We start from the raw sequence: 25,091 nt of genomic DNA, 5'->3' as shown, positions 1-25,091 counted from the left end.
GGTTAAGCCACCTTGCAATAAATTATCCGAGTATTCCTCATTGGGTACCGTAATCACAGCCTCACTTCATTATGGACCATTTGACAAGAGAACCTGTGATGAGCGTATCACCAGAAAATCAGGACAGATTATCTTCTCACCTCATCTTCTGGGGGACGCCAGAATCTTTACTGGGGCACCACACTTACTCATCAAATGTTCATAATAGATAAAATCCATGTGTCCTTTGTATATGTGTCATTTTATTTTCTAAAGAAGAAGAAGAAAAGCCTTTTCTTTTCATCATTCTCCTCATACTTTTTATTTCGTGCTTTGAAACACCAGTCTAGCTGCTAGGAAAGAAAATGGATTTCATAATTACAGAAAATTACTGAGGGGGCAGGTTTAAAGTGGAAAGAATCAGAGCCATCAAACTTACTGGTGAGGAAGAAATAGATTCTTTCTGGAATCTTGGTGGGGGAAAGACTCAGAAATTCAATTGTAGCACAGTGATAGAGGGAAGAGTTTTCCAAGTAGAAGAAATCTGTGTTGTTCAAAGACTAAGAAAAGAGGCAATTTAAAAAGGGGGTGGGGTGGAGAACAGTTAGGTGGTGGTGACATGAAGGGAACTCAAGGTGGGAAATGGATGAACTAAAAAGCAAAAGTGGAGTTTACTCTCTGGCCAGCACCCCTTTCCTGTAAATTCAAAGAAAGATGATAGTTATCTAGAAACAGGCTTCTGAGGTAAACAAAAAGAAATATTAAGGCTATTTCCTGGATGGTAAAAGAAAAGACCCAGTCATTTTCTAGGGGATAAGTTAGGACTGGGAACTTACGATCACGGATGGAGCTGAGAAGAGTCCTTCTCCAAGAGGGGATCAGCAGGAGTACCAGGCAGAGGCTGGCCTCACCACGCAACGCCCAGGGAAGGGGCCAAACAGAAAGATTCCCCTGGCTGCATCTGCAGAAATTCTAACCCAGTTGGTCCTGGGTGATACTGGGGCTCAATTTTTAACAGGCTCCCCAGAAGATCTGTATCAGTAACTAAGTTCGGAAGCCACTAGATACAGATTCCTGAGATACAAATTTTTTAAAATTCCAAACAGTATTAAAGGCACCAGTGAGGCCACAACATAAAAGTTTGTAAGGATACATATCTGCGAGGCTTTATTTTCTCCCAACAGCCGCAGGAAAGAGGAAATAACATCATGAAGGCTAAGGAGCCACACGGTAACTGGGTATCACAGCAGAATTAAATTGCTGACCAAATCTCACCCTCTGGGGCCATGGTAAAATGATTCAAACCAAATACAAAACCTTATTTCTTTTATTTAATCAATTCTTTTTTTATTCAATACACTTTAAAATTTTTATCATGAAATCGGTAAACAAGATTATGTACATTTCAGGTGAACACCATTATCATTTGGTATTTGTATATACTGCATAGTGTGCACCACTGTAGGTCTAGGCATCACCCAACACCTTACAATCCACGTTTAACCAAAAGTAGCCCGCTGCCTTCCCTGAGGATACATCACCTCCGTCCACTGGGGCACTTGTGTCCCATTTCAGCCTCTAGGATGAATACAATGAAAACACATCATTTGTTCCTTCCTTTGGGCACTTTGTTAGGGAACTTCTAGTGCTGCATTCTTGGGTGCTTTTAAATAAGATGTCTAAACTTGGTGATGTATTTAAACTGGACCAATCTGGGCCCTTGGAATTCTTGTATGGCTTTCAGCAAGACATGGGAACCTCACAAATTTAGAAAATGATTACCTAATGGAGAGATGTAATCATTGTCTGTTTTAAAAGTTACAAGCTCACATACTCAAATCTCTGTCAGAAATCAACAGAGAAAATAGACAGGTAAAATCAGCTATTCTCCTCAAAATGCATACTTATCTCGTTTAAGTGATGCTTTTCTGATCTTAAGTACTGCTTCTAAATCACGTTGATTAAAGCTACCTAATTCAGACAAAATAGAAGCCATAGTATTTAAAGATAACTTGCTAAAAATGAAACAGAAAATACTATTAAGGCACAACGGAGAGACAGTGTGCCGTGTGTGACACAGCACAGTGGAAATGGCCTTTTGTCACTGAAACAAGAATGCTGTTTCCTCACCCAAGTGTGGCGTTTGTTTTCAGCCCAGAGAGTGAAGAAATGTACACATAATCAGTTTAAGCACATTACAATGCCAGCTGATCCACGGCTTTATAAAATAATCTCTGACACAATACTACATTCTGGGAGGCAGCCAGCTGTTGTCAAAACTTAATGAAAAATGCCAGATAAGCAGCTTTACTTCAAAACACAGAAATTGGCCTGGTTAAATCAATGAAATTCTATCATATTTTTATATCATCTGGAAAGGAAAATCTAGCCTCCTTCTCAAAGCCGAAAAACATCCTTCTTTAATCAAGAAATTTCCTCACTGAAAGTTATGACACTTTCGTGAACTGAATCATTAAAGTGTCAGTTACTTCATTTGCTTTCTGAGTGATGTGCCCAAGTTCCTTTCATTTATTTTCATTAAGCCAAAAAAAAAAATGGTCAATCTCATGAAAAATAATATCACCAAACCCACACTCGACATTTGAAACTATACAACCTTAGAAGAATTATTCTATTTTATTGGATATACATCTTTCATAAAAGGAGCAGTATTTCTTACAACAAAGAAAAAAGTTAGAAAAAGATAAGAAACATGCTTCCATGTATAGAGTTTAAGAAACACATCGCAGGACAGTGGTGTTCAACCCCAGCTAACATGTAGGTCACCTGTGAGCCACTGGAAAAGAACACCCCATCCCACCCAGATCAAGTGAAACTTGGGAGGGCGATGCCTAAGTATTAGTGTCTGTGGCCTTTTTTAAGATACCCAGGTGCTTCTAATGCACCAGGTTTGGAAATCCTACTGAGGACACTGACTCTCAAGTTTGCCTGCACACGGGAATCTCTTGGCAAGTCGGGGTTGGGGGGCAGGTTAAAACCACTGATTCTTTGGTCCTGGTGTGGGCTGAATTGTGTTCCCCCAAATTCACATGTTGAAATCCTACACCTAGTACCTCAGAATGTGACTCCATTTGGAGATGGGTTCTTTAAAGAGGTAAAATGAGGTCACTAGGGTGGGCCCTAACACTTATAAGAACAGGAGTCCTTACGAGAAGAGGAGATTAGGACACAGACAGGTACAGAGGGAAGCTCCTGTGAAGAAACGGGGAGGGCAGAGCTGCCCTCTGCAAGCGCAGGAGAGAGGCCTCAGGAGAATCAACCCCACGGACACCTTGATCTTGGATTCCCAGCCTCCAGAACTATGAGGAAATCAATAAATATTCACAAGCCACCCAGACCTTGGTACTTTGTTTTGGCAGCCCTGACAAACCAGTAACACAGGCCCCCTCCCCAGAATCCAGACTTCGCAGCATAGATGCAGCTGGGGATCAGGGCAGTCTCATGGCTCCTCGGGTGGTTTTAATGTGCAACTGGGATTAGGAGCCGCTGCTTTCGGAAGCCTGACATCAGACTCCGCCTGTTTTATACTTGATGTTAACTGGAGAGAGTGCTTTGTAATGTCTCCCTACCAAAGCTATTAAATGGATATAACCAAAAAATTGAATAGGCAGGTTTTTATTTTATTTTATTGAGGACTTTGCTCTACTCTGATAAGGATTCCCACATGAGGCTTAGAGACCCGAAGCCACAGCCTTAGTTCTTTTTCCCATCTTGCAAGATGATGGTGAAAAAAACTGAGAAGCTGGATACTGAGGAGAAGAAACATGAAGCCAAGAAGGCTGATGCTCGTGGCGAGGCTGAGAAGGGTCACCTCAAGGCTGAGACGCCTATGAGGGGGAAGCCCCATTGCAGCCGAAACCCTGTCCTCGTCAGAGGAATTGGCAGGTATTCCCAGCCAGCTATCTATTCCAGAAAGATCACGTACAAAAGGAAGTACTCAGCAGCTAAATCCAGGATTGAAGAGAAAAACAAGGAGAACGTTCTTGCTACTGCCACGAAACCAGTTGGTGGTGACAAGAATGGTGGTACCCAAGGAGTTAAACTTCACAAAATGCCTAGATTCTACCGTACCGAAGATGTGCCTCAAAAGCTGCTGAGCCACGGCAAAAAACCCTTCAGTTAGCATGTGAGACACTGTGGGCCACACCACTCCCAGGACCATTCTGATCAGCCTCCTGGGTGCCACAGAAGCAAGAGGGTGGTGTTCCTGAAGCAGCCGAGCAGTGGCTTGCTACTTGTGACTGAACCTCTGGCCCTTAATCGAGTTCCTCTGCATAGAAACACCATAAATTCCTCATCGCCACCTCTACCAAAATTGGTATCAGTGGTGTGAAAACCCCCAAGCATCTCTCTAGATGCTTACTTCAAGAAGAAGCTGCTCAAGCCCAGACACAAGGAGGAGGAGATCTTTGACATCAAGAAGGAGAAACACGAGATTACAGAGCAGCACAAGGTTGATCAGAAAGCCTGGACTTGCAAAGTCTGCCAAAATTCAAAGCTGCTCCTCAGCTCCAAGGCTACCTCTGCTCTGTGTCTGCACTCACAAATGGGCTTGATCCTCACAAAATAAAGTTCCAAATTTCTTTTGAAAAAATCTAAATACCTATTTCAAAAAAAAAAAATTCCCACAAGAAATAGTGCCCGTGACCCTCTGTATCATCTTAGCTCCCACCCCCATCAATGGAAGGCTTTCTTTTTCCTTATGCTAGTGACTGTATTTGTGTCTTATCATTATCAAGTATAGTTTTCAAATGTTCTCCTTTCTATTCATCTCTTCAAAATATGGATTTTAATAGATTTAATGTTCATTTGGAGTGCAATAACTGTTTTATCCCTTTTTACCTATATGTGATGTTATAGCTTCTGAGTCACACAAACCTCAGATCCAATCAGCTCTACCACCAAATAGTGGTGTGACCTTCAGGAAGTTACATAAATTCTCCAAGCTCCTAAGCAGTCCCCTAAGAGGACTAGGTGTATGTTCCCTGGGCCTTTCTCTCCCATCTGCTGACAGGAGACGATAAACATGAAGTTCAGGGCTCAAAATAGAAACCATGTTTTGAAGACAGAACAGCCCGAGACCTCCTGCCCAGCTGAGACTTTACCTGAGAGAGATTTAGATGCCTATCCCATCTCAAACACTCTACCTGAGACACACACGACAGCAGTGCAACTTGTATCGCATTCTAACCGCTGTGTGAGAAGAGTGTGAAGAAAGAAAAACGTGGAGGTCACAAGATCAGTCAGGAGGTTACTGCAGCCGTCCGAGCACAGTGGCTTGGGCTGACACAGTGGCCATGGAGGTGAAGTTGGTTGGATAAAGGTACGCTTTGCAAGCCAATCAATATGACTTGATGATACCTTAAATATAGAGGGAGGTGTCCAAGATGGATCCCGAAGTTCTAAGAAGATAAAAACACTTACTTACTTATGAAGACTAGAAGAGAAGCACAGTTCTAGAGGAAGATCAAGAAATTTAAACATGTAAAACTTGAGATGTGACATGAAACTGTCACATCTGGGTTGAAAGTATGAGTCTAAAGTTCAGGCAGGTCTGTTCCAGGGGTAATTTGGGACTGACTGCCCTTTTCATCACCAGGCTCAGAATCATTGCCCAACCGACCCATCCCACGTGCTAAGTACAAAGGAGCACAGCCATCCAAATGCCATCTTAAATACTTAGGGAACAGTCTGAGTCCCAAGTCAGCCATTCCTCTTCATGGAAAAATCATAATCATTTTTTTCCTTTGGTTTTGTTTTATAGCCTTTTCTCTTCGGGACCAATTGACTTCAAGTTTCTTTCATCCTATTATCAAATACCTGATTAATTTCTATTTAATCTTTCATTGTAACTGTGTGTAGTTTGGGTTGGTTTTCAAAATTCTGTGTCTAAAGTTTATCTCCCAAATGTCTTTGTCCAAAGAATAGCTGCAAACACTTAGAGGCCGGTATGGCAGAGAACATCACAGGGCACTTGGTGACCACGATCTACAGACATAGCTGGTGAGAGAACTGTGATGAGGAAACAGGCTTCATAAAACTTCATCCAGAGGTCAGAATTTGAACTTAGGCCTCTCTTATCTGAAAGCACTCGTTCAAATATTATCAATCATCTTAATAGTGCTGTTGAGTGGAAGAGAAAAAGAGAAGGAGAAAACTCCTGATTTGATTGATATGATTATGTGAAAGGCCTTGTGGATGTGGGTATGCTGTCTTCACAAGGTCAAAAGCATGAACACTAATTTCCTTCTCAGCTCTAATGAACACTCCCCCCTACAGTTGCACATTAATAAACCTCCATGAAGTCACTGAAAGTGGGTTCAGGATCCATTAGACATTTTATTATAGTATCCCCTCCTCACTCTACTTTTAAAAGAGCTGAAGAAAAAAAAAAAACCCTTGGAAGATAGCTTCCTGTCCATTTACAGCCTACAAGGCATCCTAACAAAAACCCATTTGTTGGCAAACCAAACCATTTTTCCTGAGATAAGAGAAGGATCCACATTCATTTTAAAGTATTCAATACTCATCTTGTAACTATGACTGCTAATATTGAATGACAATTGCCATAAACTCTGATTGGCTGCATTGCATGAACCAAAATGCTCTCACATTTGCCTTATAGATTTCTGGGAGCATCTCACAGCACATATATCTTCCATTATAACCATTTTTAACCCAGCTTACTCTTCCAGGAAGTTTATTTTAGGCTCAGAAATTTAAATACTATATGCAAAAAAAGCACAAAGACTTATAAAATCATTATATAATGCAAGCATAGTTAAGGACAATATTTTTAAAAAAATAAAAAAACTGTGACTATCAGGAACCTACCTCCCAGTCCGGCCCAAGATACATCTTGATCTTAAGTCACTCAACAGGCCCAGTCCATTAACTTCCATCAGGCATTATCCATAATGACAATGAAATGAAACAAATGACTGCTTCACCAGTTACCATCATTTTGCACAAACATCACAGCTTTTTCCTCACCAGTCTTTCTAAAGATTTGCCATTAATCTTTTTATTTTCCTTTCTAGCAGCTATGAAGAAATTAGTATACGGAAATGACACAAACATCAGATGAGAGGCAGAAATAAAAAGAGAAGAAGAGGGCAACTTAGATAATTCTCCGACTAGATAATGAGCTCCTAAATATTTAGGAATCAGCTAAGAATTGTTACTCACTCACTGAAATTTTTAAAAGTTCTCTTTCCAGAACCTTAATCGAGGACAAGCTTTTTAAAAAGCAGTAAGCCAGGAACTGCTTCACTCACATATGCTTTGTTTCTAGGATCAGATACTTTTAAATATTTTCTTTATTAATGTTTTGCTTTTTATACATTAACCCTAAGTCTCACCAAAGAAGGAGAAAACCAGCAGCCCTAAACTAATCAAGGTGCCTTCCCTAGTAGATGTGATCTCCCTTTCCTTTTAACATTCACAGCAAAGTGCTTAAAATTATGTCTTCTGTTTCTTCACCATTCTGAACCCCATCTTCACCCAAGTCCACAGCCCACGTTTCACTTTGAATTCCTGTGATGCCAGAAATAGTGTCTTATTCATTTTAAGTGACTAAGGAATAGCTCTTAAGCTAAATTAAAAACACCTTTCTACACAACACACACAAATACTGAGTTATCAAGAAAGCATAAATGCCTAGAAATGGGGAATAAGTTGTCCAATGCGGTAGAGAGATGTCCTAGGACATCAATTCCTAGACTATCAAAGGCTGAAGAAAATACCCAGGTTCTAGCACAACCTCCCCCACAGGATCAGAGGGCTGCATGCAACTAGCCCTATCTTCCCAGGGGGCAACTCTGTGGAACGGGCAACCATCAGAGGGCCCTGCAATCAGCGTGAGTAGTAATGGCTGCACAGAGACCGTGTGGGAAGAATCACAGAAACCTAAAACAGAGACACTGGTATTTTTTTGGGTCCTTTGGTCACACCATGTCTTACTTATTTGCTATTCAGGAGAATTGGTTCTAAAATAGGCCATGCCTGATTCATGAATGATATTTGATAGTCTGGCCCGAAACAAAATTGGGAATACATATGTAAAGTGTGTAAAATAATCACAGCCCTCCAGTTTTAATAACCTCACCCAACTCCTTTAGCCTCTCCATTTCCCCTTTCATGTTCAGCTGATTTTGTAGTAATGAAAACATTCAAGGAAAAAAAAAGGTTCTCTTATACCTTTATCCTGCACACTAACTTTAAACCTGGGAATAAAGGGCTGTGTCCTGTGGAAAAAAGATCATTGGTGGCTGAGTTGGTTGGTTAGTTTACTGGTAGATCAGTTAGTTGGACGAGGGCAAGAGGTCTGTTCTAATGCCTGGGAAATTACACTCATAAACGCTCTCTCTAAATAGGGAGACAGAAACCCAACTAAGACTGTTCATGTGAAGGTACTGGCAGCTTCTGCCAGGGAAAGAAGGTACTTTCCCTTCTGCCAGGGAAAAGAACCGGTACAATGTGGATGGAGAAATGTCACTTAATTGAGGACCAGCTAGTGTAGTCTGCCTTGTAAGTTGTTGTTTCCCACTGCAGAGGCCCCTGCCATAATCCTAGTTCAAGTCAATGGGTTTATTCTCTAAAAAAAAAAAGACTTGAAATGTCCTCAAAGTACTATAAATTATAGCAACAATTCTAGACCACTGCTCTAAGGTGAGCCAGGCAACAAGAAAATGTAGATGAACATGACTTCCACCAGCCAGATCTAAACACTCTTAGAGGGAGAAGATGGCCCGGCTTGGCTGCTGGCCGTGGACACCGCATAGTCTCTGTCCTCCCTCCTGAGACACCTCCCACTTCCCTTTCTCTGTCAAAGTGGTCCTTATTTTTCTTCCAGCCAGGACCCACCCATGTGAAATTTCAGAAAGCAAGCATAAAATGTGGCTTGGCCCAAACCCCTGCTTACCTTCCCGGCCAGCCTCCAGCCAACCCACTCATCCGTGACTCTGCTGTCGACAGCCCCTGCTCACTCAGAGCTTCGATACAAAGAAGGCAGGATTATCATAAAGAGCAACTTTCTACATCAATCATTCAGAAGACTATCTTTACAGGAAAGGAGATAATAGAAGATACAATAAATCTAATTCGGATAGAAAGAAAAATTTTGACAGCCCAGTCTCCTCCTTATGTAAAAACTGTAAAACAGAAATGCCATTTTTTAAAAATTGCAAACATGCCCCTCAAGATGCGCCCTGGCCATGGCAACCTGGTTCCCTGACAGCTGAGGAGGCAGATTACCTGGACCCTTCAACATCCGTGACATATAGCCCCTCAGGCCTAACCACTGGTAAAAGTGGCTGCTTGATACAAGTCAACAGACTAGAGCTGTATGAATGTATATCACGTTTCCTAAATTTACAAGGAAATTAGAAGTGTCAAAGAATAAAGCATAGTAAAAAAATAATGAAGTCTCTTTACACAGTAAACTATTGAGAAGGAAAATAAAAGACCCAGTTATCTCATTTTAACCCCTTAATTTCACATATGCAAAGTCATCAAATATAAAAGAATCCAAACATCTTTCTCTCAAGACACTGCACTGAATAGCTTGACTGCAAAGCATCTGAGGTTGAGTTTGGTCCTGTCACTGGCATGTGTTCCATGTAGCGAAGAAGAGTTCTGTAGAAGTAGTGTTTCTAACGACCAAAATTATACGGTATTTTGAAGCAATGTAGTAATTGAAGATTCTGCTGGACTGATATGTTCAAAAACATCTCTTTACAATGGGAGGTTGGGATATGTGGTGAGTCTTATACGCTAAAGGCCACTATCGTCTCTTATAAAAGCATGTTCTGCTTGAAAGAACCCAAATGGCACATATTCCATTTTAAACCACTTCAATAACTTTCAGATTGTTTATATTCATGCAGAGCAGTGGTAATGGATCTTTCTTTACTTAGAAGTTCCAGGACTAGTAGTCATTTGCACAAATTACTGCACACTCTTCCATGCAGATTCACTCCATGGGGATGACTTTTTCTTTCTCATTCAGTGAGATATTTTTCTCTCACAGGAGAAAAAAATGACGACAGAACAACTTTAGGTAATGTTTGATTCAATAAATGGACTGATATTAAGTATACTGTTTTCTCTTTCCCCACTGTGGTACAACCTCACACTGATAGAGAAAGGATGAGAGACAATGCAAGGCCAAGAATGACAAAGATGGAAGTGACACCATGCAAGTCTCCTGTATCACTCACTCTGCTGGCTACCTAGCACTGTTTTTACTTTTTTACATGGTTATTCATGAGAATTCACACCTGTCCCAAGTCCAAATGTAGAGCTTTCCTGTCCTCTATCTTAAAATCAAAATATATAAAATTCCCAGTTTCCAATTATTCCTACAAAATGTCATATAATCACTCACACGCCTTCCACCTCCTGAAACTTCTGAAAGCTGATAGAGGAGGAGAAGGAATTTTTGCTGAGGATACCAGTGAATCTCTGTGAGTCACAGAAATGGACCAGGCCACTCCTGCTGCTCTGCTAACAATAGAGCTGTAGCCAGGTCGAAGTGAAGAGTGGAGCCTTCCTGGCCACCCAAGAGAAGAGGGGAAGCATCTTCATTCACCACTAAAGGAACATACTGCCTCGTCACCTAGAAGGTGGAGCTGTTTCCACCTAAAGTGTTTATAAGACCAATAATATAAAGGTATAAAACCAAAAGCAGGGGAGAGCTGTGTATACTAAATGTCACTGTGGCACCAACAAGCTAGAAAATTGCTGACCTCGAAACTTAATGTATTCATTAACATAACTGAAAAACTAACAATTCAGCTGAAACATACATTAGCTATTATAGGATCTCCTTTAGTTATTTTAAACATGCCCATGCTAAAATATTCTCATTCTAGAAAAGTTAATGTTAAGGAAAAGTATTTTAAAAATCACTGAAGGGAAAAAATACTATTGAAACATATTAAGACAGTAATTATTGCCATGCTTTTCTCTAGAATTTTTTCTAGATATATATATTTTTACATTATTATGCCCAGAGCTGAACATGATTGTGGATCCTACTATTTCATTTTTATTGTAACATCCAAGATATCAACCACTCTTTAAAAATAGCATGTGTGTGACTAAATTTAATCTTGAAATTAAGTAAAAGTGGAGACAATGACTCATCAGTGATTTAGCGCACACAAAGTTCAAAGCTACATTTCTATCATTCACATTTCATCATAGTGTTCTCGTAGGCACTTTTTAAATGGTGAGATCTAGTGTAATTTAAAAGAGAGGGAAAGAGAGACAGGTCCCTAACAGTGTTAGCAACACTTTCAACAAGATTATTCATTTCGGAAAACTTCAGAGCTAAAAACTGTACCAGTGACAATAATGTTAGCATGGCCTCCACTCAGAACATCTTAAATGTTTATCCAAAACATGTTCTAAGCACTGACTAATATCTATCTTGCTTCTTCAAAAATCAAATGGGGTCAAGAGAGGATTTTTGTATCAGTTACTGCCTGGAAGCTCCTAACAGCTCTTGACAGTTAGGATTGACTACCATGTAAGCGACATTTGTTTGCTTAATGCCACTGAGTACAGAGACCATGAGATGTAACTTTGACAGTTAAGCCATTTATGTTGAGTGATTATGTATATTAGAAAAAATTGCTTTGTGCAAAGTGAAAAGCTAATAAATCATTCTGCATGTTTATCCACAGCATAATGTATTGAGCAATGCTAAAGGAAAATTGATACTTGTGTGAAAGAAAGGTTCTGAAACTGCATACCTTTAATTGAAATAAATGCACATAATAACTAGATGCAAATCTAAAGAAATATATCAATTCAAAAAAATTTCATACTGTCATATTTCAATTAAAATGGCCTTCAGTTCCAAATCTAAGTTTAATATTTTATGCATTTCTCAAAAAACAGGTCTGACTTTGTGCTTTTTCTAAAAGAAAAACTACACTATGTGTCTTTATCAATTTTCACTTGAACCTGTCACAACTTCACTAATGTTTATTATAAGTAACTAGGTTGTTACTGACAAATCATATAAACGTACATTTTTCCATAATATGCAAAGATAGTGATACTCAAATGATTTCACCTTAAAAGCAGAACCACACCATCCCAACTGTGGAGAAAACATTACCATCCCACCCAAACATATCTGAATCAGACAATTGACTCACGAAGAAAGATGTCTGCTGAGAATCCCTCCTTCCAAACAGTCCTTTCAAATGAAGCAGAAATGAGACTGGTTTCTAAATCTGGAAACCAGTATAGCCATTTCTCCAGAATTTTTGTAAAGATGCCCTCGAACTTGACTTATACGAGTATATACCTGGCTGTTTGCCTTAAAAAAGAGAGAATTTTGTTTGTTATGGTGCTTCTTTTGGCTTTCTACCTTTCTTCTTTGTATTACCAGCATTAACAATAGGCACAAGGTAACCCTCGGAAGGAGAATGTGAAAACGTAAAAGCCAAATTAATACTTGAAATCCCAAAGGCAAGAGACACACAGAAGAGGGCACATACACTGCGGGGCTCTGCACCACTAGCAGCACCAAGGTGAGTTTGAGTGATGGGTGGAGACGGAATTAAGTAACACTGGATTACACGGTGAGAAAGTCATTCCCCTTTCAGTTCTCTCTGAATCATTCTGATTGCATTATGCAGTACATCTAAGGTTGGTGCTAGTCTTTTTTTATTTATTTAATCTCTACTTTGTTGTTTTATATTACATTTTAGTTTCATTCCCTCTCTCCTCCCACCAATCACCAAACTGTTGTCTGTGTCCATGAGTTCTTTCTCTTTTTTGTTCAATCCCTCCACTCCCTAACCTCCCCTCTTAACTAGCTGTCATCCTGCTCTCCATGGATGATTCTGTCCCCATTTTCCTTGTTAGTTCAGTTTGTTCATTAGATTCTACATATGAATGAAACCATATGGTATCTGTCTCTCTGGTTGGCTTATTTCACTTAGCATAAGGCTCTCCGAGTCCATCCATACTGTCAAAAAAGGTAAAATTTTCTTCTTTTTTACAGACAAAGAGTATTCCATTATGTAAATGTCCCATAGTTGTTTTATCCACTCATCTAGTGATAGACACTTGGGCTGCTTTGATTTTAATGATTGTAAATAATGCTACAATGAACATAGGGGTACTTATGTTCTTTCAAATGAGTGTTTTGGGTTCCTTCAGATTGGATTCCAAGAATTGGAATCTGTGGGTCAAAGGCAGATCCATTTTTAATGCTTTGAAGTATCTCCATACTGCTTTCCACAGCGGCTGCACCAATCTGCATTTCCACCAACAGTGCAAAAGTTCCCCTTTCTCCACATTCTCACCAGCACTTGTTATTTGTTAATTTATTGGTGATAGCCATTCTGACAGGTGTGAGATGATATCTTATTGTGGTTTTAATTTTCATTTCTCTGATGTTTAGTGACAGTGAGCATCTTTTCATATGTCTATTGGCCATTTGTATGTCCTCTTTGGCAAAGTGTCAATTCAGGTCATTTGCCCACTTTTTAAGGGGGTTGTTTGTTTTTTCAGTGTTGAGTTTTGTAACTACTTTGTAAATTTTGGATATTATCCCCTTATCAGATGTATCAGCAAATATGTTCTCCCATTAAGTGGATTGTCTTTTTATTTTATTAATGATTTCTTTGCTGTGCAAAACTTTTTAGTCTGATGCAGTTCCATTTGTTTATTTTTTTTCTTTTGTTTCCCTTGCCTGGGATGATATATCCGATAAAAAATTGCTATGAGCAATGTCCGAGATTTTCCTGCTTATGTTTTCTTCTAGGATTTTTATGGTTTTCCATCTAACATTTAAGTCTTTAATCCATTTTGAATTTATTCTTGTATGTGGTGTAAGAAAGTGGTCTGGTTTCATCTACCTGCATATATCTGTCCAATTTTCCCAACATCATTTATTGAATAAACTATCTTTACCCCACTGTATGTTATTGCCTCCTCTGTCAAATATTAATTGACCATATAAGTGTGGGTTTATTTCTGCACTCTCTATTCTATTCCATTGATCTATGTGTCTGTTTTTATGCCAGTACCAGTCTGTTTTGATTATTATAGCCATATAGTTTGCTATTAGATAGCATGATTCCTCCAATTTAGTTCTCCTTTCTCAGAATCACTGTTGCTATGTGGGGCCCCTTGTGGTTCCATATAAATTTTTGAAATATTTGTTCTAGTTCTGTGAAATGTGTTCTTGTAATCTTGATAGGAATTGCATTGAATCTATAGATTGTTTGGGGTAGTATGGACATTTTAATGATGTTAATTCTTCCTATCCATGAACATGGTATGTGCTTCCACTAATTTGTACCTTCTTCAATTTCTTTCTTCAGTTTCTTATAATTTCCCAAATACAGATCTCTTACATACTTGGTTAGGTTTATTCCTAGGTATTTCATTCTTTGTGAAGCAATTGTGAATGGGATTGTTTTCTTGATTTCCCTTTCTGTTAGTTATTGGGGTATAAAAATGCAACTGATTTCTGGATATTAACTTCGTATCCTGCTACTTTGCTGAGTTCATTTATCAGTCCTAGCAGTTTCTATGTGGAATCTTTGTGGTTCTCTATGTACAGAGTAATGTCATTTGAAAATAATGACAGTTTTACTACTTCCTTTCTGATTTGGGTGCTTTTTGTTTCTTCTTCTTGTCTGACTACTATGGCTAGGACTTACAGCACTATGTTGAATAAGAGAGATGAAAGTGGACATTCCTTACTTTTGGCTTGTTCCCAATCTTAAGGGGGGAATGTTTGTAGTTTTTGCCCATTGAGTATGATGCTGGCAGTGGGTTTGTCATATATGGTCTTTATTATGTTTAAGTATGTTCCCTCTTTTCCCACCTTGCTGAGAATTTTTATTATAAATTGGTGCTGGATTTTATAAAATGCTTTTTCTGAATCTATTGATATAGTCATGTGGTTTTTATCCTTCATTTTGTTTATGTGGTGAATCCACATTTATTGATTTACAAATGTTGTACCAACCTTTCATTCCTGGAATAAATCCCACTTAATCATTGTGTACAATCTTTCTGATGCATTGCAGTATTCAGTTTGCTAATATTTTGTTGAGGATGTTAGCATCTATGTTCATCAGTGATATTGGCCTATAATGTTCTTTCTTTGTAGTGTCTTTATCTGGTTTTGGAATTAAGATAATGCTGGCCTAATAAAATGAGCTTGGGAGACTTCTCTTCTCTTGAATTTTATGAAATAGTTTGAGAAGCAAAGACACTAGTTCTCAGAATGTTTGGTAAAATTCCCCTGTGAAGCCATCCAGTCCAAGGCTTTTGTTTGTCTGTAGTTTTTTTGATCACTGCCTTCAGTTTCACTAGGTGTAATCTGTTTATTCAGATTCTCTGATTCTTCCTGATTTAGTTTTGGAAAATTATATGTTTCTAGGAATTTATCCATTTCATCCAGGTCATCCAGTTTGTTGGCATATAGGATATTTTTTTTACAATCCTTTGTATTTTTTGGTGTCAGTTGTTATTTCTCCTCTTTCATTTCTGTTTTTATTTTGGGGAGTCCTTTCACTTTTTTTCTTGATGTTTCTGGTTAAAGGTTTGTCAAGCTTGTTTTTCTTTCCAATGAACAAGCTCTTGGATTCATTGACCTTTTGTATTCTTATTTTAGATTATTTCATTTATTTCTATTCTGATTTCCTTCCTTCTACTTACTTGGACATTATTTGTTGTTCTTTTTCAAGTTCCTTTAAGTGTGAAGTTAGATTGTTTATTTGAGCTTTTCCCTGTTTTGTTTTGTTTTTTTAGATAGGCCTGTAATGCTATGAATTTCCCCCTTAGGATTGCTTTTTCAGTGTCCCACAGATTTTGGATTGCTGTGTCCTCATTTTCATTTGTTTCAAGGTATCTTTTGATTTCTTCCTTGACCTAATTGTTGACCCATTCATTGTTTAATAACGTGTTATTTGGCTGCTATGTTTTTGTGTGTTTTCAGGGTTCTTCTTGTGATTGATTTCTAGTTTCATAGCATTGTGGTCAGAGAAGATACTTAATGTGATTTCAGTCTTCTTAAATTTACTGAAACTTGTTTTGTGTCCTAACGTCTGGTCTATCCTAGAAGACATTCCATGTGCATTTGAAAAGTATGTGTATTCTGTTGCTTTGGGGTGAAATGCTCAGAAGATATCAATTAAATCCATTCGATCTAGTTATTGTTTAAGGTCACTCTCTCCTTGTTGATTTGCTGTCTGGTGCTAGTCTTTAACACAACTCTAACAGAAGCTGTGGTAGACTAAAGATGACCACAAATCCCTTCTATTCTTCTCCTTGAACCTGGACTGGCCTTAGTGACTCCTTAACCAATAGAAAGTGGTAGATGTTATGGGACTTTAGAAGCAAGGCCATAAGAAGCCCCACAGTGTCCACCCAGACCTCTTTGAGCACTTACTCTTGGAAACCAAGTGCCTTGTGTGAGAAGAGCAAGTCACATGAAGAAGCAATGTGTAGGCACTGCATTCAATAGTCCCTCAGAAAGTCTCAGGGAACAGTCAGCACCCACTGCTCAGCAAAGTGAGAAGGTCTTCATGACATCCAGCCCAGGTGAGCCTGTGGATGACTCCTGCCCCAGCCACTGACAGAAACTGCCTAGGCGACCCCAAATGAGAGCCACTAGACCCAAGTCAACCCACAAAACCATGAAAGATAGTAATAAAATGTTATTTTAAGCCACTAAATTTTGGGTGGTTTGTGTTGCAGTAACTGCTAACCAGAACATTTCCTGCCTCCTTTTTCAATAAAAAGAGGTTCAGGAAGTACACAGGCTACTAGTATAAAATCCAGAAAGACTTTTCATCTTATTTATGTTTATAGCAATTGATAGTGGGTTTCTTAATTTATGGTAATAATTAAAAAGAGAAACTTCATATGAATATATTTAGGTTAAAGAGAATTTTTAATATCAAGTAAATTATAATTGAGAGCTTATAATAAAAAATATGATGGTGAATAGCTATGAATGATTGACATTTGTGAAACATTGCACAAAGTGATAGAGTTAACATGGAAAGGTTCTCAAAGAAGAGACTGGGATCAGACAAAAGAAACCTGTTCCTTTGCTTAGGGAAGTAAAATGGCAGTGCAAAATCCAGTAGTGGGTTTGGCCCATGCTTGGTATATTCATTCTAATGTCCTCTGTTCAAACATCACCACTTATTTCTGAGTTTCCACCGCAGGATCTAAGGGCAAACCTGACCCCTCCCACAGGGTGGTGGGGGCTCTATAGCACTGCTGTCCTGTTATTGAGTCTACTCCATATACTCCTTAGAGGTTTAAAATTATCAGAGGAAGCCCACTGAAGTTTGACAAGTTATTTGCCGACATGCTATAAAGAGGAAGTTCACACACATTAGAGAGCAAGGATTCATAAAGATGAGAGAGAAAACAGGACCTCTCAAAAACAAACTAAAAGCCATAATGGACAAACACCACAGTTTGAATACAATGAATGATGACCTACCTCCAAAAGGAGATTGAGTTTGATTCAGAATGTGCTTGGTATACAGAAGAAAACAAGATGGATATAATATGGAAGAAGCAACTTTAAAATTATATACTTAAGAGCATTTGAAACAACTGAGTAGAAAAATTAAACCATTGGTTAGGAGAGAGATCAAAATGAGAAGAGACTAGTGAAAAAGATGTGGGAAGGAGGCTCTTCTGTAGGCATTGAAGAGCCTCAGACAGTGAGTGAGTGAGTGAGTGAGTGAATGGAAAAAATTGTAGTTTAAGTACAACTAACAGACCATTAACATTGGTGATAATTGTCCTTGCGTTTTTCTAAGTACCAGAATATCATATGATTTCCTTTATTAAGTACAGACTTGAGAAGATGTGGGTACAGACTTTTTCCTTGGCTGTAAGCAACTCCAACAAACCAGCCTTGCATTCTCAATGTCATATTTAGGATTTGACAGAATTGTAAATCACTGCATTGCAGAGCTTACACAGCTCATTCCCAAGTACTGGAAGATAAAAATGTTAAATCTGGGAAAACCAAGAGTCTACTATATTCACTGGGGGAGAAGTTCTTCCCAGAAGCTGAACATTGATGACTGATTAAGTAATCCACTGGCTAGAACTGAACCACCCCACCCAAAATTCAAGCTGATTTTTTTAACTGATTTGTCAAACTACCCAAACACATTTCCCAACACACTTTTATAGCATAGAAACAAACATTCCACAACTAAAAAGAATTTATTTTTTTACTTAATCACCCAAATAGACTTTTTCTAAGTACTTAAAACATTTTCCAGGTGAGAAATTGCTTGTATTATTTATAATTTCCTAATCAGGACATTTATAAATTAGAGATTATTAAGTATTGTATCACTATTTGCAAAAGTCCATCAGGAAAAGTCAGAAGGGATTCTTAATCTTTTAATTATAAACCATATTTTCTATCTTAAAAACATACATTTTATACTACATCTCAGGATCGTTTACTGCCCTAATTTGTTCAACAAATTGATAGGAAAACCAGAGCTTGAAATCTGTATGCACCTTCATTTTATTCTATGTTCAGTTCTAGATCTTCCCCAATTATTATGGAAAGTCTTAGTGATTATTTAATCTGTAGGATTTCAGGATTTTCAGTCAACCACTTAAATCCTTAGAATATAATGTGTACTTTCCTACTTAGGACCCCCAAAGTGAACAGGATGCTTCACTGAGCAGCTCCCTGCCCTGTGCTACCAGGCAGATACGTACAGTGCTTGAGAGTGCAGCTCTGGAGCCAGTCCCTGCTCCAGGGGAGCCTTCAGCTTAAGCCCTTGGTTTCCCTGTCTGTAAAGTGTTGGCAATAATAGGATGGGGTTGCTCATGGGGTTGTTGGAATGGCAGAGTAACCACTAGATAAATTATAGCTGCTACTGTATTGTTGTTATTATTAGAATTTACCACAACTCATATTAACTCTAAAGTGAATCTATCAGAGCTTCCTCCATTGTCAATACCAATGGAAGGTTCATTGGAAAAGATGTTTGTACACTGTGATGTGACTGCAGTTACAACTTTATCTATCGGCTTGCACTTAATATTTCTACTGGTGCCCAGAATGTTGTAGTTAGGGTGCTTTCCTTAAATAGCACAGCCCAAGTGAAAAGGGCAAAAATACAGAAATATGAAATATAGAGATAATAACACAAGATTGTGTAACTGCTAGATTGTAAGATACCAACCACAAGATTTGTAGAAATTCTGAGAAATACCAGTGTGAGCCAGAGAAGTCAGCTGATATTTTGGAAGAGATATATAATTTCTCTTGGACCTTAAGCTCAAAGAAGTGCATTTCACGTGGATGGAGAGTGTGATCAAAGGTAGAGAGGTAAGAACAAGAGTGGAGCATGCATAGAAACTAAGTGACAAAAACAGAGATCTTGGTGCGTAAGTACAGGGACGTTTCTGTAAGATTAAGCTAAAGGAATGCTAATTTATTATTAAATTTTAACTTATACTTTTATTTTCAACTTTTATCTGTTTGTTTAATTAAGTTACATTGCCTTTATTAGAAGCTTACACCTGTCAGAATTAAACGTGAGTACATTTTCTGCATGCCAACATTTATAATTGCGTTACACATACTTATCATGTCTAACAACATATCACCCCTAAACTTTACAAATGACCCCAACAAATAAAAGTGTCTCTTATTTTTCTCTTTAATAGTTTTCATACCATTATAAGTGACACTCAACAAGTGAGAGATGCCTAACATAGTATGAGTGGCTTACTGATGTAGACTAAATATTTGTGTCCCCCAAAATTCATATGTTGAAACCTAACACCCAATGTTATAATATTCATAGGTGGGCTTTCAGGTGATTAGGTTATGAGGGCTGAGCCCCCATGAATGGGATTATTGTCCTTATAAAAGGGCCCCCAAAAATCTTCTCGGCCCTTTTGCTATGTGAGGTTTAGCAAGATGGCCATCTATGAAGCAGGAAGCAAGCCCTCACCAGACTTCCAACCTGTCCGGTGCCTTGATCTTGAACTTCCAGCTTCCACGATTGTAAAAAGTAAATTTCTGTTGTTTATAAGTCATTCCATCTGTGATATCCTGCTATAGCAGCCCAAATGGACTAAGACACTTGCTATCATTCCATATAAACTGACTTTTCAGAATAAATGTAATCACTAAGCACTAAAAACACAACTATACCTTCAATTTTCATCTCTATATCCTTTTTCATTGAGCTGGGAAATTAACTGCTCATAAATCAAAGTATGAAGTACTGGTGTCCTTAGTTTGCAATCAACATTAAATTGGCTTGCAAATAATGCTGGATATTTTTCCACTTCTGGAAAACAGCTGCAAACAATTTATAGAAAATATACCAACCTATTCCATATAGATGTTCTTCTAGAGGGCACGAGACGATGGCAGGTATGTCTTTTTACACTGGACACTTTCCATAACAACTACAATAATTTCAGTACACTAATGTAAGTGAGCAGCCTTAGGTACTTTTTGTATGTTTTATTGCACAATTGCTCTATTTTGCAATCATTTCATTAATGTTGACTGTTCCACTTAGCAGAAATGTTACAATTAAATGAAGCAGCCATTTGATTAATAATAATAAAGAAAAGATGAGGAATCTGTTTCAGGCACTAGAAAAATAGTAGTAATTTCCAACCCCAAGAAAGAATCTCAGTCTTCCTCAGGCACTCTGCCCTCTGCTTGTCTGATGTAGCCTCTCCTACTACACTGTAGTGTTCAGTTTCCTCATGCTTCACGGACTGCTCAACATCAAAAGCACTAGATAGAAAGATGATACAAGTGAGCCTCCCTGGGAGCATTCTCAGAGTCTGTGGAACAGCTGTCCCTATGACACTACCCTTTAGGAATAGCTGTTCATTTGAACAGCATTGTACTTAATATATTATATTCAAAAGTATAATTTGTAGAACCACTGGTATATCTTAAGGTATATAACCAATACATAATGCAATACACAACTGGTACATAACCAATAAGACTGAAAGATAAACAAGGAACCAGTTGTTAGTGAGTTTGTGTTAAGGGGTGGCATATATTATTTTGTTTAACTGTCACACAATCTTATGACATAGGCATTATTATTATCCTCATTTTACACATGAGGAAATCAAAGGATAAGGGGCTTGCCAGAGATCACATAACTAGTAAATGGTGTAGCCAAAACTCAAACCCCAGCAGTGTGACTTGTAATTTTTCTTCCAGTGATTTAACAATAGAATCTTATTTCTCATTTATGAGTGAGAAATAACATCCAACACAAGCTGGGAAGCAGGGGGTGGGGGTGGTCCTCTGCTCTTAGTAGTCACTCGGAGGATCAGTGGTACAGAAGGTGTACAGAAGGGAAACACAGATTTCCTCACTCATGGAGGCAGCAAAAGAAAATTCGACAAATCTGGAGCCAGCTCTTCAAACTTCCTCCTGTAAAGAACTTAAGTTATTTCCTCTTTTACTTCACTGGTCATCGTAAGTCACATGGCTATGCCAAACTTCAAAGCAGGTGAGACATGCAATCTTACCATAAGCAAGGAAGGCAGAGAGCCAAACTGTTTCAGAACAAAACTAATGACAACCATAAAGGAAGTCAGTTAATGGTGTGGGGTGGGGGGTGTGGCTTCAAAGACAAAAGAAACAACATTAGAAGGGGCAAGAAGGTGGAGCTTCCAAGAAATGCCTCAATATTTTTTAGCTATGTTGAAATGTTATTACAACAAATGGTATTTGGGATAAATGAGCTGTAAGAAAGAAACGTGTTTTGGTAGAAAACTATGCATTATCTAGAAAACACTCTTCTGATTCTACGGGCATTATTTTACAACTCTGTAAGTTGTAGACAACTGGCTGCAGTGCGAAATAACTCTTGCACATGGACATGCAAACACTGTCTTGTGCAGTAGAGGTTAAGCTGACCTGCCTCTCCCTTGGTGAAAGAAGCTAGTTTTGCCTCCATTTATGCATTTAGTTCAACATTCTTGATCTATAAATGAGTCAAATCTTGAGATTCTTCTTTAAAGGGTTATAGCATATTTCTGATTCCTTCATGAGTTTATATCTATATAAGTCATAATTTTACCTTTTTAAAAATACCCTTTAAACAATTATTTTGATAATAAACTTTAATTTTTAGAATTGTTCTGTAGCGATAGAAAAATTATGAAGATAGTAGTAAGACTTCCCATATATCTCACACTCAATTTCCCTTATTAACATCTTACATTAGAATGGTACATTTTTTACAGCTAATGAACCATTACTGATATATCATTATTTACTAAAATCCATACCTTATCTTAATTTTTTGGGTTTTTACCTATTGCCTTTTTTTGTCCCAGGATCCCATGTAGGATACTGCATTACATTTAATTATCATGTCTCCTTAGGCTCCTCTCAACTGTAATCATTCCTTAGACTTTCCTTGTTTTCGATGGCCTTGATAGTTTTAAGATATTCTAGTCAAGTATTTTGTAGATTATCCCTCAACTGGGATTTGTCTGATGTTTTTCTCATGATTAGACTGGAATGATAGGTTTAGGGGAGGAAGATTACAGAGGAAAAGTACAATACCATAGTTATCACATGTCAAAAATACACACTATCAAATGACATGACTGTTGATGTTGAACTTGATCACCTCACTAATGTATGTCAGGTTTCTCCACTGCAAAGTTATTTTTACCCTCCTTTCCATACTGTACTCTTTTATCAATGTAGACTCCTGGGTATTTTATACTTTAGATTATAATCCAATACTTTATGTTCTTGCTCAAGTAGTTCCAGTTTGGGCCATTGGAAGTCTTTCCCTTGGCTCCTGTGTCCCTTTGATGTTCCCTCATGTGGGTTTGTTTTTTTATTGTTTTTGTGAGGACTGTATTGCTATTGTTTTGTTTTGGTTTTGAGCACTCACCTTCTGGTGCTATAAGATGCTACAGGCTCATCTTGTATATTTCCTCCCAGTCCTAGAATCACCTACTTCTTTAAGAAGCCCTGGTTCCCTTTATAGGAGAATGGTATTAGAAACCAAGATCTGGGCACTAGGAGTTGCCACTGAATTGTCAATGTTTACAGGGCCCTCAGCTGTCAGAGCAATGAAAATACACAAGTGTATAATAACCCATGTATATGGACATATCTATAAATATTTCTTTATGTACCCATCTTTATCTAAGCTAAATATGAGTTTATACTGATGTCTCCAATGCTAATCCATTATCACATGGATTATTCTAGCCTCCTCCCCTGGCTTATTTGTAAACTCTCACTACAACAATAAGAAATCTGGCCCGCACCATCCACCCCTCATTCATTTAATGGTTCAATTCCACTATATATGTACAGTAGTATCAGAATCGTTAACCCATATGCTCATGGAAAACAACTTTTCCATCTAGATAACCTGTTTATGTGTAGTTTCTTTTGCCTTTAGTCTTACACACTCATTTTCAAAGTTACTTAGGTCAGCAGCTTTTATTGACACCATCACTCCCTATAGTGAAGTTGTTTCATTTATTTATAATATTGTTACATTGCTTTGTCACATTCCACATTAAATCCTGGGCCTCCTGATCTCCTAAATTATGTTGTCAATTGGTATTTATTAAGGTTCACTCTTCATGCTATGAAGTTTTAACAAATGCATCGTACAATATATCCACAATTACAGTACCACACAAAATAGTTTCACCAACCTAAAAAAGATCCCCTGTGCTTCATCTCTTCAATCCTGTCTTCGTCTCCCCTGGCAACCACTGATAGTTTTACTGTAATGATAGTATCATCTTTTCCAGATATTGTGTAATTAGAGTCATACAGCATGTAGTTTTTAGTTAGAAATATACATTTAAGATTTACCCCTGTCTTTTTGTGGATTGACAGTTCATTTCTTTTGGTCACTGAATAATATTTCTTTATATGGATATACCACAGTTTATCCATTCACCTACTGAAAAATATCTTAGTTGATTCCAATTTTGAGTGATCACTGATAAAGCTACCATAAACATCGCATGTAGGTTTTTATGTGGACATAAATTTTTAAAACAGTTTGGTAAATGCCCAGGAGTGCAATTGCTAGATTGCATGGTAAGACTATTTTAATTTTGTAAAAACTGCCAGACTATCTGCCACCAGCAATGAATAAGGATTCCTGTTGCTCTATCCTTGCCAGCAGTTTGTATTGTCAGGGTATTTTTGCCATTCTAGAAGATGTGTAGTGGTATCACATTGTTGTTTTTGCAATCACCTTATGATAAATGATTCTGGGCGTCTTTTCATATGCTTGCCATCTGTATTTCTTCTTTACAGAGCTGTATGTTCAGTGATAATGTCTTAGCATAAATTATTTTCCTAGGCACTGAGTATCAGAGTCCATCCTCGATTTTCCCTTCACTCTAAAATTTGGAGGCAGTATCTGGTATGCAGTTTGAATGGTCCTCCTCAGACCCCAATAGGGTGTCAGTGCCCGGGAGGTCAGTGCTGCTGGGCTGGAAATCATCGTTAGGCTGTCAGACATCCCCGCAGAGGGCCGGCCAGCCACTTCTGTGAAAGCAGCACCTGCTGCTAAGAAGAAAGATGCCCCACCTTCTTCTGATTAACCCTCAGCACCTCTCGCCTCTCCCTCTCGACTGGTTGCTTCACGGCCTGCTGTCACAGGACTTTTTTTTTAATCTCCTGCTAGAAGGTAAAATTTTGAGTTTGGGCAAAAACTTCTCATTACCCACCAAGTTCCCCAAAACAGTGCCTTCCGGCTCTTTCTCCCCTTTCTTTCTCATGCACTTAAAACCCCTTATGAAATCATTCTTCACTTAAATACGGGCAGGAAGTAAGATTTGGACATCAGAGCTTTCTGTAAGATGGGGCTGCCTACATTCAAATCCTGCTGCCTTATTTTGCATCGCTGACAATGCCATCACCTCTTTTACTGAACAATCCTTGAAGCTTTAATCATGTGTCTCAACACTGTTTCCAAACATTTTTTTAAATGTTAGCAGATTATTCCACAATTAAACACTCCTTCTAACTTCCAAATTATTTAATCACTTCAATCCCATTA

The 25,091-nt window shown here is 38.3% G+C and overlaps 1 protein-coding gene and 1 pseudogene across 2 annotated transcripts in view; one reads left to right on the top strand and one right to left on the bottom strand.

Moving 5' to 3' along the window:
• The window catches only part of PLCL1 (phospholipase C like 1 (inactive)), a 321,929-nt gene that overhangs the window by 175,135 nt on the left and 121,703 nt on the right, over window positions 1-25,091 (bottom strand). The gene's annotated exons all lie outside the window — the stretch shown is intronic.
• Window positions 3,719-4,599, top strand: LOC123824444 (annotated as a pseudogene).

Source organism: Phyllostomus hastatus, unplaced genomic scaffold (genome assembly GCF_019186645.2).
Source record: "Phyllostomus hastatus isolate PE091 unplaced genomic scaffold, TTU_PhHast_1.1 phas_contig_57, whole genome shotgun sequence".
In the NCBI taxonomy this organism is placed as follows: domain Eukaryota; kingdom Metazoa; phylum Chordata; class Mammalia; order Chiroptera; family Phyllostomidae; genus Phyllostomus; species Phyllostomus hastatus.
This window is presented reverse-complemented; position numbering and strand designations above follow the sequence as displayed.